Raw genomic sequence first — 14,227 nt, forward strand, 5'->3', positions numbered from 1 at the left:
TCGAGGGAAAGATGAATGCAGCAATGTACAGAGACATCCTTGATGAAAACCTGCTCCAGAGCGCTCTGGACCTCAGACTGGGGCGAAGGTTCATCTTCCAACAGGACAACGACCCTAAGCACAAAGCAAAGATAACAAAGGAGTGGCTCCAGGACAACTCTGTGAATGTCCTTGAGTGGCCCAGCCAGAGCCCAGACTTGAACCCGATTGAACATCTCTGGAGAGATCTGAAAATGGCTGTGCACCGACGCTCCCCATCCAACCTGATGGAGCTTGAGAGGTCCTGCAAAGAAGAATGGGAGAAACTGCCCAAAAATAGGTGTGCCAAGCTTGTAGCATCATACTCAAAAAGACTTGAGGCTGTAATTGGTGCCAAAGGTGCTTCAACAAAGTATTGAGCAAAGGCTGTGAATACTTATGTACGTGATTTTTTTTATTTTATTTATTTATTTATTTTTAATAAATTTGCAAAGATTTCAAACAAACTTCTTTCACGTTGTCATTATGGGGTATTGTTTGTAGAATTTTTAGGAAAATAATAAATTTAATCCATTTTGGAATAAGGCTGTAACATAACAAAATGTGGAAAAAGTGAAGTGCTGTGAATACTTACCGGATGCACTGTATTTACTCGCCCTCATGTTGTATCACTTTATTTCTTCTGTGGAACACAAAAGGAGAAATTGAGAAGAAGTCTCACACTGCTCTTGTTCATACAATGAAAGCATGCATTCAGTGACCAGTGGCTTTCAAGCTCTAATTAGGATAAGAAAGCAACAAAATGTTTTCCACTAAAATAACTTGCCGTCAAAAGTCATTGGATCTCATGCGTTTTGTGAATGATTGTGGCACGACAGGTTCAAATGTGTGGAAGTACAAATAAAAGGTATCCTAAGGCTTCAGATAAGAAGGAATGTAGCACACAAGAAGTATTGACTACTTTTACAGTGCTCTTTATGGTCACCATTTACTTTCATTGTATGGAGAAGAGTAAACTGGACATTCTGCTAAACTTCATCTTTTGAATTTGAAGAAAGTCATGTGGGGTTGGAACAACATGAGGGTGAGTAAATAACAAAAATTTTCAGTTTTGGATGTCCCATTCCTTGAATTTTGTGTCTGTTTTACATAATAGCAAACTGGACCACTGTTTCCTCTCCTCTCACCATCATTCACTGTGTGTGTAGTAACAGGACAAGGGTTTACAACAGTATATGTGATGTGCGAAAGGGCAGTACCAGTTTTAAACCAGCCGTCGTCAGTGAAGGCTGTCTGTGGTCTCCTGAGGTTTGTTCCAGTACTTGTGAAAGACTGAAGACCCTCGAACCATTAGCTCACCCTCCTTTCCTTCTAAACCAGGCTTCACATGAGAACACAAAAATGTACAGGTCCAGAGACTCTAGATGCAAATTGAATGCCCTAATTACTATTAGAAGTGGACCGATGGTGGATTTTGCCGATACCGATCTCTAAGGTAGTGGAAAAGGCAGATAACCAATTAATCAGCTGATAGTTTTTAAATCACAATGATTTTCTTGGTCTTTCCTTTCTGTAATGGGAAGGCATAGAGGCTAATAAAGTCCAAAATGAATACAATCCTAGATGTAGTTTATAACGTGGGACTTTTAACTATAAACAAGCCCAAAACAAACTATTTTATGTTGTGTGACTCTTATTTTGAAACAGCAGATTCTCTATGCTCTATAATTAAGTATTTACCAAATTAAGGTTTTTATGGCCTATACTGTATATTCAACAAATGAAGGGTATGTACATACAAACATCCAGTATATATACATTTATACAACAGTTAGTTCCATTCATCAAATCTGACTGGACAAGAAATGTTCTATGACTACTGATGTCTCACAGCATCAGCACTCAGACGCTTCACTGTTTGTATCATTCCGCTTGTGTTTGTGCTGTTCTAAGCTAAAGTGTAAGAGCAGCGCAGATGTGTGTCTTTTTATTTTTCCCTGTGACATTAAAGGTTTTATTCAGCAGGTGGTGATAAAAGAAAATGTTTACGTTGTTATGGCCCAGTGAAGTTTGACATGCATCAGCACACGTCAGTCAGCGAGTGGTTTCTTTGAAGTCATTCTCATTGTCTCTTACTCCATGATCGCTCGGATTACTACTACACTACACCTGGGAACAGCTTCAGCATTAAGGTTTATCACAGCTGAGAGACACATCCGATGGAGTAATCACACATACTCAGGGCACGTATCTGATACCAGAGTTTCCACATTGTAAGGAGATGTAATCAACATGGTGGAGGAGAGAACGTTTTCTAGCGCACCAGCTACTGCAAAATCCTAGTGGTGACCCCCGCTCGGACGGCTGTTTTTACACAGAGAAAATAGGATGTAGTTGACCAAAATTCCCATTATCTTCATCAAGCTGACTAACACTACACTACTGCTTGGACATTGCAACAGATGCAGGTAATCGCACTTGCTCAATCTTGCCAATATTGTCAATGATGAAAGATTTAGATACAGCAAGTCCCCACATTATTGTTTTTATTTCACATCTAGGGGCCACTGTTTTACTGTAGAGCCAAGCCTTTCTACTGAAACTGTAGAATGGTCCACCGCTGGATACGGAGGAACACAAAGGGATATCCCTTTGTTATATTCTACAGGACCATTCTACAGTTTCAGTAGAAACAGTGTCTTCAGTAGACAATGAGAATGACTTCAAATAAACTGCTCGCTGACTGACGTGCGCTGACTTGATACAAGTCAAATTTTACTGGGTCATAACAACGTAAACATTTTCTTTTATCGCCACCTGCTGGATAAAACCTTTAATGTCACAGGGAAAAATAAAAAGACGCACATCTGCGCTGCTCTTACACTTTAGCTTAGAACAGCACGAACACAAGCGGAATGATACAAACAGTGAAGCGTCTGAGTGCAGATGCTGTGAGACATCAGTACTCATAGAACATTTCTCGTCCAGTCAGATTTGAGGAACGTAACTAACTGTTGTTATATATATATATAGGACTGTATATATATATATATATATATATATATATATATATATATATATATATATATATATATATATATACAGTATATATAAACATATACACTGGCGGCCAAAAGTTTGGAATAATGTACAGATTTTGCTGTTTCAGAAGGAAATTGGTACTTTAATTCACCAAAGTCCAATATTAATCCTCACCAAGCTCCAGATGTGAGTATAAATAGTCTATCATGTAAATAAAAATGAGTTAACGGGCCTTTTTAAGAAATTGCAATCTAAAACACAGTTTAAATTTCAATATGAGAACAACAGTCTGGCCCTCACTGAACTAAACAAATCAAATCAAAAAGACAGTCGGTCCACTAATGAAAAGCTCAGTCACGGTTCTTCTAACATTTACCTTAAAGTAACTTAGTGTCGTGAGGTGTAGAAATGAATGGCAGAAAGAGTTTGGATGTGAGTTTGACAAAGACTAGTATGAAAATATTTATTACAGGTGTTTTTAATTTGTCCTGTAATAACATAATTGAGCAAAATAATAGAAATTTGCAACCTGCTCCATAACTCTGAGTCCCTTTGACACATTTTGAGTTAAATTAAAGAATAAAAAGAAAAATATTTAAAAGATGGCTAACACTTTACAATACGGTTCTATTTGTTAACATTAGTTAAAGCATTGGACAATGGACTAACCATGGACAATGTTTTATTTTTAGATTTTTTTATCTCCATTTATTAATATTGGTTAATATAAATGAATCAAAACACTATTGCTCATGGTTTGATCATGTTAGTTCATAATGCATTAGCTAATGTTAACATCTGCAACTTTTAATGTTAAGAAGTGTTTTAGTATGTGTGCAAATGAACATTGACCAACATTAAAAATGCTGTAAAAGTATTGTTTATTATTAGTACATTTTAACTATTGTGTTAACTAATGTTAATGAATGCAAAGTATAATAATACAAAGTATTGTAAAGTACTACCAAAAGATGATATCAGCAACATTAAAAAAATTATTTCACAGCAATGGTTTAGAGTAGAAACATAATAATTTTACCATTAGAAAGCAGCGACTATCCTTTTTACTTTAGTGCATAAAATTCTAAATGTGTTTCTGTGTCAAAGTGACTCAAAATGATGCAGGTCATTTTAATAAATAAAATGTACCTGACCCACGATAAATATCTTACATTCTTACAGTGCGATGTAAACAAAACTCTAAAGAAAGGTAACAGCCAACTGGTCAGTAAAGGTATTGTATTTTCTCACCAAAGCCAATTTTAATTCACATTTGGTGCTAGGCATATTTAACTTTGGATGCTGGGAGGAATGTTACTGTATCTCATATATGACTAATGTACTGCCTACAGTGCAACCGAGCTATAGCAGATATACATCAGAAATAAGATGTCTTACTCCTGCAATACACATGTGGGGAGTCTGAGCATTAGGGGCTTCAGTGTGAATATAAATGAGACAGGGGCTGATCTGAGGTCTCTGTGCAGTGTCCACTGGGATATGAGGATGTGTGTGTGTGTATACTGGAATGTGGTTGTCCGTGTGGCAGTATTCCTGTCACAAACTGAGAAGAGGACACAATAGCTCTCAGTCAGAGAAGCCATTATCAAGCCAGCAGTGCCTCTGCCCATCACAAGCCCTCATTAAAACAGAGGACACACACACACACACACACACACACACACACACACACACTCATGTTTAATTCAAAACCTCTCGCACGGCAGTCCACACTGTGCCACCACTGGGGGTGGCTGCACCTACTTTTAAAACACAACACAGAGAGACAGAGAGAAAAATTCTGTTCAGTATTTCTACAATTGGCACATTTAGTTTTGTTTTTCATTGCTAGTTAACATTTCTGAGTGATTTCTGAGAATGTGAGTGGTGTTTGCCCATGCAATACTCAAATAAAGTCTATGGGATATTTTCCCCCGTTTTATCATAAGCCAGAAGTAAGTTGCGAGTGTGATCAATTAGAAAAGTAATAGCACACCACTCCACAACAAGCCACATGATTTGAGGTATCATTCATGCCCGTAGTACAAACTGTGTGGGGCGAGTAACATTAAGTAATTAAGTAAACAGTAAGTAATATTATTTGTAATATTTTTTAATTAAATTATTATTAATAATTTTTTTTATTTGTTATTTATTTGTTTATTAAAATTCTTATTGCATTGTTATTTTACTTTATCTCATTAAATTTAGATTTTTTTGTTTGTTTGTTTTTGTTAATATAACTTTGGATAATATTTATCTAATTTAACTATTTAACTTTTTTTTATTTGACTTATTTTGTAACATTTCTTACTGTATCTATGCTGCAAATGCTTTGCCAATTCAAATGTTTTCTTGCCAATAAAGCACACTAACTTAAATTAAAACCTGAGAGACCAGAGGGGAGAGAGAGCGATTCAAGTTGAGAAAACAGATTTTGAACAAGAACAGTTATTGATCTGCGATTGACTAAAGGAGTGAGAGATGCAAAGGTGTGAAGAGGTGCGAAAGAAAGACATTTGGGAGTCCATTGCTTCAGGCCCTCTTGTAAAAAAAACACTATAAATATCTATACGTAAAAATTAGCATTATCATATATGTATTTCATTAAAAGAAAATGTGATTTTGGTGTGAATTCTTTTAAAGTATATCATGCCATGAAATATTCTCTTCATTCTATTAAGGTTTACTTTTTTATAGTCAACAAGAAACATGAAAAGGTCACCCATTTTCCTTTCATAATGTGACATATTTCAGAGTTAAACAGGATATTCATTGAGGAACAAAATGTAGGCCAGGAATTGATTTACTCCACTGGGAAATAAAAAATAAAAGAGATTTAGTATGCCAGACATAAATGAAAGGCATTTCAGAGCTGGTTTCAAATAGCCTAATATTATTTTGAAATAACGTACACTGATTAATCATGCACAATATAGCCAGGAATGTATATTTAAAAAGGACAATTCCATGTTGACTTTAAATGAAGTAATAATAAAAAATGACAAAATCAATTACAACATAAATTGAAAAGATAAAAAGGTGCTCTCAATGTTATTTTTGATACACCAAGCCATACAATGTTCTCTTTATCTTATTCTCTTTTCAAAGAAAAATGTTGAACAACTAAAAAAACTTCCAGGTTTTGAGTTCTCTTTATTGAACACAAGTAGGTGTAAAAACATTACAATTTTATTTAACTAGATACTGTAGATAATGAGAACCTAATCATGTTTTTGAGCTTTCTTTTAATTCATTTAAATCAAGAATTGCACTATTTTTGGAATTTATTTCACCCCTACTGCCCCTAAACTGAAAATATCCTTTGGAAAAACATCATCAAATCCACAACATCTCTTCTGGACACTTTTGATCTAAGCTTGAAGTCTAAGAACATCAAAATCTTGCAACAACAGAGATAAAACAGAGATCTGGTTCATGCCACACTGCAACTGTCTTACATGTAAGATCAGATACATCATAATTCATGGGCATCGTTTCCTGTGATCACAATCAGCACTGGGACTGATTTTGACTGACTTTAACATACTTCTAAATATGACAGGCCTCACACTCCTCTCTCACAAGGCTGAGAAAGAAATGCTAATAGTGACAAACTTCTCTTAATCCTCACCTCTGTGCATTAACATCAGCCCATCGTACATTTTGAACCCACTACTAATAAAACAATACAGGGCTCAAGCGGCCTCTGACAGTCGCCTTAGCACTTTCGCTCACGAGACGCATGTCAAAAGGTAAACAAAACAATGCTCAAAACAAGCAGAACAAATCGTGAAAAGAACACTAGAAGTGCTTTGATACTGACACTTGTGCATGACAAGAAAGACTGAGAAAGACCCCCAGAGGATTTCTCAGAAGATAAATCACATGTAAACAACAAACTGCAGACAAAAAGACAAACAAACGACTTTAGAATGAGAGTTTGATCTGTGATAACTCTCCATTTTGAGCCATCTGAAGAAGAAAAAAACACGAAAACAAAATCTACACTGGTACAAAGATGAAACATTAAAGTATAAACATCCGTACGAGAAACATAACTAAGGCAAGGTGGTAATAAAAGACTTAACCTCCCCTTTACTAGAGGGTCCGGAAGAATATACCGCAGTATTAAAGCACGCATCATAAGTATGGATCCTAAACAGTGCATTGGTGCATTGTATTACTGCTACTAAAAGTTGCACATTCAAGCAATATACAGTTTACAAAGTTGTTACTACTGTGAAATCATATTAAATTAATATTGGATCTCCTTCAAACAGCTTTCAGCATCTTTCTGTCATTTTGTTTTATTTGCGTTTTGATAACGGTGGCTACTTATACCAAGTTACCACAATTTTACAGTAGTAAGTTCACTTTGGTTCTTATGGTAAATATTTGTAGGGAAAAGTCTATTTGCTGTTGTTGTTTTTAGTATGCATTACCAAGTATGCATGGCCGATTAAGTGGATTTGATAGCGCCATGCCAGTTTCAGTCATGCTGTAACGCTCCAGCAGTATGTGACCTGTGATCTCCGCTCAGCGTTCCAGAACCGGCTGTGGAAGAGCAGCAGAACCAGACACCATCAACCTGAGAAAGAGACAATAAGCCATCATTTCATTGTCTACACTTTGTTGTTTATGCTGATAATTATGTTCTAGCTGTTTTTCTTCAAAAGATTTTGAACAAAAGTTTGGGTACTTGTTGACCCTATGTGAAGATGCCTTTGTGAAAGTATATTGACAGAGCTAAATAAAGATTTAAAGGCTCATTTTTAAAGGGAATATTTTACCCTAAAATAAAAATTCTCCCATCATTTACTCACCCTCATGCCATCTCAGATGTGCATGACTTTCTTTCTTCAACAGAACATATACGAAGATTTTAAGAAAAATATCTCAGCTCTGTAGCTCCATACAATGCAAGTGAATGGTGAACAGACCTTTGTAGCTCCAAAAATCACATAAAGGAAACATAAAAGCAATCCAGATGACTCCAGTGGTAAAATCCATGTCTTCAGAAGTGATATGATAGGTGTGGGAGAGAAATAGAAAAATATGCATTTTTTTCATGATGACAAAAAAAAAAGTCATTTTGCACTATAAATCTCCACTTTAACTTTCACTTTCCGATATGAAAATGAAACTAAACAGGCACCACATGTGACTTTCAGATGTAAAATTGAAAGTAAAAATGGAGATTTAGAGTACAAAAGGAATTTTTTATTTTTTTGTTTTTATTTTTTTGTCATCATGAAAAAATTCATATTTTTCTGTTTCTCACCAACACCCATGGCGCACGGCCGGAGCTGAATCAGCTGATCGGCAGGAGAGCGAGATAAGGGGCAGCCGGAGGCACTGGTTTGAGAGAGAGAGAGAAACGCACATGGCTGCGCTGCATGTTTGTTTATGTTGCCGGTTCCCGCCTCCTCCATGCCCAAACTTTACTTGTTATAAATGGATAACTGTTTAGTACTTTTAAAAAATAGCATAGAAATAGAGTATATGCTGTAAATCGTAAAAAAATATTTGATATAATTTGCCTCTATCAGCCTAATCAGCTGACACGATAATAATAAAAAAGATTACTACAAATAGCTGAAACCGATATGGAAGCACCAATATCTAAATTTTAGCCAGTACTGATGTCAAATAAGTAGGCTTGGTATTGTTTTCCATGCATCGATAATCTGAAAATTTTCCAAATTATTATTGAAATATGTGTTTAAAAATATGCATACATATATACATTTCTGCATTGTTTTCTGATATGAATGGGGCTGCTCACTGCACAATAGTCTCTATGGAGATAGAATTGTTGCATATTAACATACAAATGGAAAGAGATTCACAAATAGAAAGTTGGTTCACAAATAAATTGAATGAGATCCACAAATATATGTAAGGAGTTTCACAAAAATAAAGTGAATTCACAAATAAATAAAATGAGACTTTTTAAATAATAACATTTAATATTTACAAATATATTTTTTTACTCACAAACACAACTCTGTCCAGCATTCATCTGTGAATCACGTGCATTTATTTGTGGATTGGTTCCTGTGCATTTGCAGATGGCTACATGCATTTGTCAATTTTGAAACAAATCTAGCATCAAGACGTGCACACAAATCTACAAATAGGTGGACTCCACCCATCGTTTACTCAAGCCAATAAGATAACGGCCACATTTCTTGGACAAATCATAGCACGTTCTATCTTCAACCAATCATGCTTCGTTTTACTATCAATGCGAGACCAGAGTCACAGAGCTCTCATGAGCATGTAATCAAGCACATACAGATAAACTCCAAGGCCACAAACTCTAAGAAACGGACGCCATCAGAGGAATACTGTGATTTAAGGTTTGTATCATTTTCTCTCGGTTATAAACATGTGTAGTGTCTTGTTAAATGTCGACAGCTGAAAATTGCCCATTTGTAGAGTGTCCTGATCATTAACTTTATAGCTAACCTGGCTGACATTATGAGTCTGCTATTTTAATTTTAACCAAGTTTCTTGACTGAAATGTGTCGTCAAAACCTTTACTCTTAATGCTACATGGCAGATCCAAACAGACACACTACTAGACACTACAAAAGCAGTAGTACAGATAGTCTTTATGAAACATGAATCATTAGATGATCTTAGGAGCACAAACCATAAATTAATACCCTATATTACACAGTGTACAAGATCTGCTATGGCATTAATTTGGTTTCACATTATGTTAATGTATTTAAAAAAATATTATATTAATTTAATTATATTTTAAAAAAATATTAATTGAAGTAATATATCAAAGGATTTATATTTTTAGCACTTAGTGTTATGGCAGACCTGTCCAATGTTATGCACAAGAAATAATTATGTTAACCCTGTAAAACAATGCATGTTTCACTTATTTACTCAGGAAGTATATGGGCTGTGAGATACAGGAGGACAATAATAATAATAATAAAAGAGTTGTGAGGATACTGGAGAACTGGTGCTCTCTGCTCCAAATCACAAAAAGATGGATACAGTTGTGGGACTTTTGTGCTACTGGTGGTAAGACATCACAAAGCTCCATGGCCCAATCTTGTTTGTGTAACGTTCTTTTCTATACAGTAATAGACTTGTTTTTAACATGTAACTGTAATTATTTCCAGTCATTTTTTCAGAATCCTCTTACCCTGACTAGAAGTACCCGTCCAAGACAACTGATACAACACCATGACATGGCAATGAGGATGTTCATATACAACAAACTTAAGCAAAATGCAAGCACTCCAGTTGTAATGTTCAATACCAGTGTTTGTGTGTGTAAATACATGTACTCAAATGTATTGTCTTTTGTAGTTACATGCATGACAACCTGTAATTAGTAACCAAACAAATCATACCTTTTAGCCAACAGACTTGCTTTAAAGTGTTTAAATAACAATGTGGCAAAGAGAAAATGTGCCCTGTCACTTTAAGGATCCGCCACCAATCCCAAACCTGAGAGTATAAAATATCTGCTCATTTGAGTGCACTAGGTGTTTGAGACAGAAGTGTGAGACAAGGTGTGAGACAAGTGTGGTGTGAACAGAGTTTGTGCTTGGGGAAAGTTTGCCCAGTGTACATGTGAAATCAGGAGCGCCAATGGAGTGAGAAAAGAACAAAGAGGACAACAAAAAGGTACTAACTAGTGCTTAACATTGTTTGCCTGGATTCAAAGAATGGACCAAACCATCTAGCCATTTACTCAATGTTTAAAATGGAGTGGTATGAGTAGCAGAGGATTGCTGACCCACTGAAGTGCTGTGTAGCAGAGTTAAGTTGGATACAAGTGTCTGAAGTGCCAAGTGATCACCTAGGTTTGCTGACCTACTCCATATCCTCGTTTGTGACTCTCCCTCTGCGTCCTTGAAACCGTCATGGTTACTTGTGTAACCTCCATTCCCTGATGGAGGGAACGAGACATTGTGTCAATGTAGTGACACTAGGGGTCACTCTTGGGAGCCCGAGACACCTCTGGTCTTTGATAAAAGGCAATGAAAATTGGCGAGTGGTATTTGCATGCCACTCCCCCGGACATACGGGTATAAAAGGAGCTGGTATGCAACCACTTATTCAGGTTTTATGCTGAGGAGCTGATATAAGGTCCGGTCATTTCAGCGGGTAGTTCAGCGTTGTGGCAGGAGGGACACAACGTCTCGTTCCCTCCATCAGGGAATGGAGGTTACACAAGTAACCATGACGTTCCCTATCTGTCACTCACTCGACGATGTGTCGATGTAGTGACACTAGGGGTCCCTAAACGAAATGGCACAATTGGCTGAACTGTGTTACGTGAACTGGTGGTGTGTGGTGGGCAGACTACTCTGTGCCTCATAGCCAGCACACCAGGTTGACACGTAACCTCCCCAACATAGTTATGAGTGTTGAACGGCCCTTTGGGGACAAGTCGACTACCCAAAAGATAGAGACAGGCTTAACCCAGTCATGGCCTCTTTTCCCCTTCTCTTTTTCTACACCCTAAAAAAGAAGGGAGATTATCCGACTGGGCCACCAGATCTAGTTGGGGGGTGTCCCTCCCAAGGGGAAGACACCACGGAGACCACACCTCACCCAAAGAGAGGGGGGGATATTTAAGTGGAAGATACCATCACATGGTCTTTCCGACCATGTGGAGAGTCTTCAAGGTAGATCCTACCCACGGGGGAGGAGTTACTACAAACATGGAGACTGGGGCAGAGGAGCTCTGCCCTAGGAAGACGCAGTTTGCCAACAGGGAAACAAACTAGTGGAAGATATATATCGCATGGGGTTAGCCTTACAGGGAACCGCCACATGCGGAGCACCTACCCTAGAACAGGACTCTTAGTTAGCACGTGTACTGGGCCGGCAATGAGTCTCTCCGAAAACTCGACTGCCACAGGGCTCGGAGGAAGTCAACCAGGGAACAAAGTTTGTGAACACTACTGGGAATTAATGGCACACGTCTTCAGCTCCAAGGGAGGTGGAAGGCGCTATGTGCAAGCGATACACCCGGCCAGCTATCCCGGGCTTATCCGCTTGTGTTGCGTGTCACTACCTGGGACGAAACCGGTTCCACCCGGAGGTTGTAGAACCTTGCAAAGGTGTTGGGTTTTGCCCAGCCTGCTGCTCTGCAAATGTCTGTTAGAGAGGCACCTATGGCCTTAGGTTCCACCTTCAATGTGGAAGGGGACAGCCTCCCTTCCAACCTCTCCTGCAGGAAGGAAAGCACTGATCCGACTGCACATCTCTGGGGGTCTTCGCGTCGGGAAGAACACCACTTAGCGAACAGACGCCACTTAAAGGTATACAGGCGCCTTGTAGTGGGGGCCCTAGCCTGAGTGATCATGTCTACCACCACATGGAGATTCCAGAGGTCTGGGCATGGGTGCCAGAGGGTGCCCCATCCCTGAGAGAGAGAAGGTCCTTCCTCAGGGGAATTTGCCAGGGGGAGCTGTCGTGAGGAGCGTGAGGTCCGAGAACCACATCTGGGTGGGCCAGTAGGGTGCTACCAGGACGACCTGCTCCTCGTCCTCCCTGACCTTGCACAGGGTCTGTGCAAACAGGCTCACTGGGGGAAATGCATATTTGTGTAGGCCAGGGGGCCAGCTGTGTGCCAGCGTGTCTATGCTGAGAGGAGCCTTGGTGAGGGCGTACCAGGGTGGGCAGTGGGAGGATTCTTGGGAGGCGAACAGGTCCACCTGTGCCCGTCCGAATCGACTCCAAATCAGCTGGACCACCTGAGGGTGGAGTCTCCACTCTCCCCTGAGGGTAACCTGCTGTGACAGCACGTCCACTGTAAAGTTAAGGTTGCCCTGGATGTGAGTGGCTTGCAGCGACTTGAAGTGCTGCTGACTCCAGAGGAGGAGACGGCAGGTGAGTTGTGACATACAACAGGACCGCCTTGGTGGTTGACATATGCTACCATTGCCATGCTGTCTGTCCGAACTAACACGTGCTTGCCCTGGATCAACGGCCGGAACCTCCGCAGGGCAAGCAGAATTGTCAACAACTCGAGGCAGTTGATGTGCCAATGCAGTCGCGGGCCTGTTCAGAGGCCGGCGGCTACGTGCCTGTTGCAAACAGTGCCCCAGCCCGTTTTGGAGGCATCTGTCGTGACCACGACGCACCTGGAGACCAGTTCTAAAGGAACACCTGCTCGTAGAAAGGAGGGGTCGGTCCAAGGGCTGAAAAGATGGTGACAGACCGGTGTGATGGCCACACGATTTGTCCCATGGCGCCATGCCCATCTCAGGACTCGAGTCTGGAGCCAGTGCTGAAGCGGCCTCATATGCATCAACCCAAGCGGGGTGGCCACCACCGAGGACGCCATATGCTCTAGGAGCCTCTGAAAAAGTTTCAGTGGAACCGCTATTTTCTGTTTGAACGCTTCAAACAGGCCATCACCGACTGGACATGCTCGTTTGTTAAGCACGCCGTCAAGGAGACTGAGTCCAACTCAAATCCGAGAAAAGAGATGCTCTGAACCAGGAGGAGCTTGCTCTTATCCCAGTTGACCCGAAGCTCTAGTCGGCTGAGGTGTGAGAGCACCAGGTCCCTGTGTGTGCACAACATGTCACAAGAGTGAGCTAGGATTAGCCAGTCTTCGAGATAGTTGAGAATGCGAATATCCACCTCCCTTAACGGGGCAAGGGCAGCCTCTGCGATCTTCGTAAAGATGCGAGGAGACAGGGACAGCCGAAAGGGAGGACTTTGTACTGATACGCCTGGCCCTTGAATGCAAACCGCAGGAAGGCTCTGTGTCGAGGAAGGATCAAGATGTGGAAGTACGCATCCTTCAGGTCTACCGCCACGAACCAATCTTGATGCCGGACGCTCGCCAGAATGCGTTTTTGCATCAGCATCTTGAATGGGAGTCTGTGTAAAGCCCGGTTCAGTACTCGCAGGTCCAAGATTGGCCGCAACCCACCGCCTTTTTTCAGTACGATGAAGTAGGGCTGTAAAACCCATTCTTCATCTCAGCTGGAGGGACAGTTCCTATCGCATCCTTCCGTAGGAGGGTAGCGATCTCCGCGCGCAGGGTGGCAGCGTTTTCGCCTTTGACCAAGGTGAAGTGAATACTGCTGAACCTGGGCGGGCGCCTGGCGAACTGAATCGCGTAGCCAAGTCGGACGGTCAGGATCAGCCATCGCGATGGATTGGAAAGTGCGAGCCATGCATCCAAGTTCCGCGCGAGGGGGAC

The 14,227-nt window shown here is 40.2% G+C and overlaps 1 pseudogene; it reads right to left on the reverse strand.

Moving 5' to 3' along the window:
* Window positions 1-14,227, reverse strand: part of LOC127440225 (malonate--CoA ligase ACSF3, mitochondrial-like) — a 67,687-nt pseudogene that overhangs the window by 32,704 nt on the left and 20,756 nt on the right.

This window comes from Myxocyprinus asiaticus, chromosome 1, assembly GCF_019703515.2.
Source record: "Myxocyprinus asiaticus isolate MX2 ecotype Aquarium Trade chromosome 1, UBuf_Myxa_2, whole genome shotgun sequence".
Classification (NCBI taxonomy): Eukaryota; Metazoa; Chordata; class Actinopteri; order Cypriniformes; family Catostomidae; genus Myxocyprinus; species Myxocyprinus asiaticus.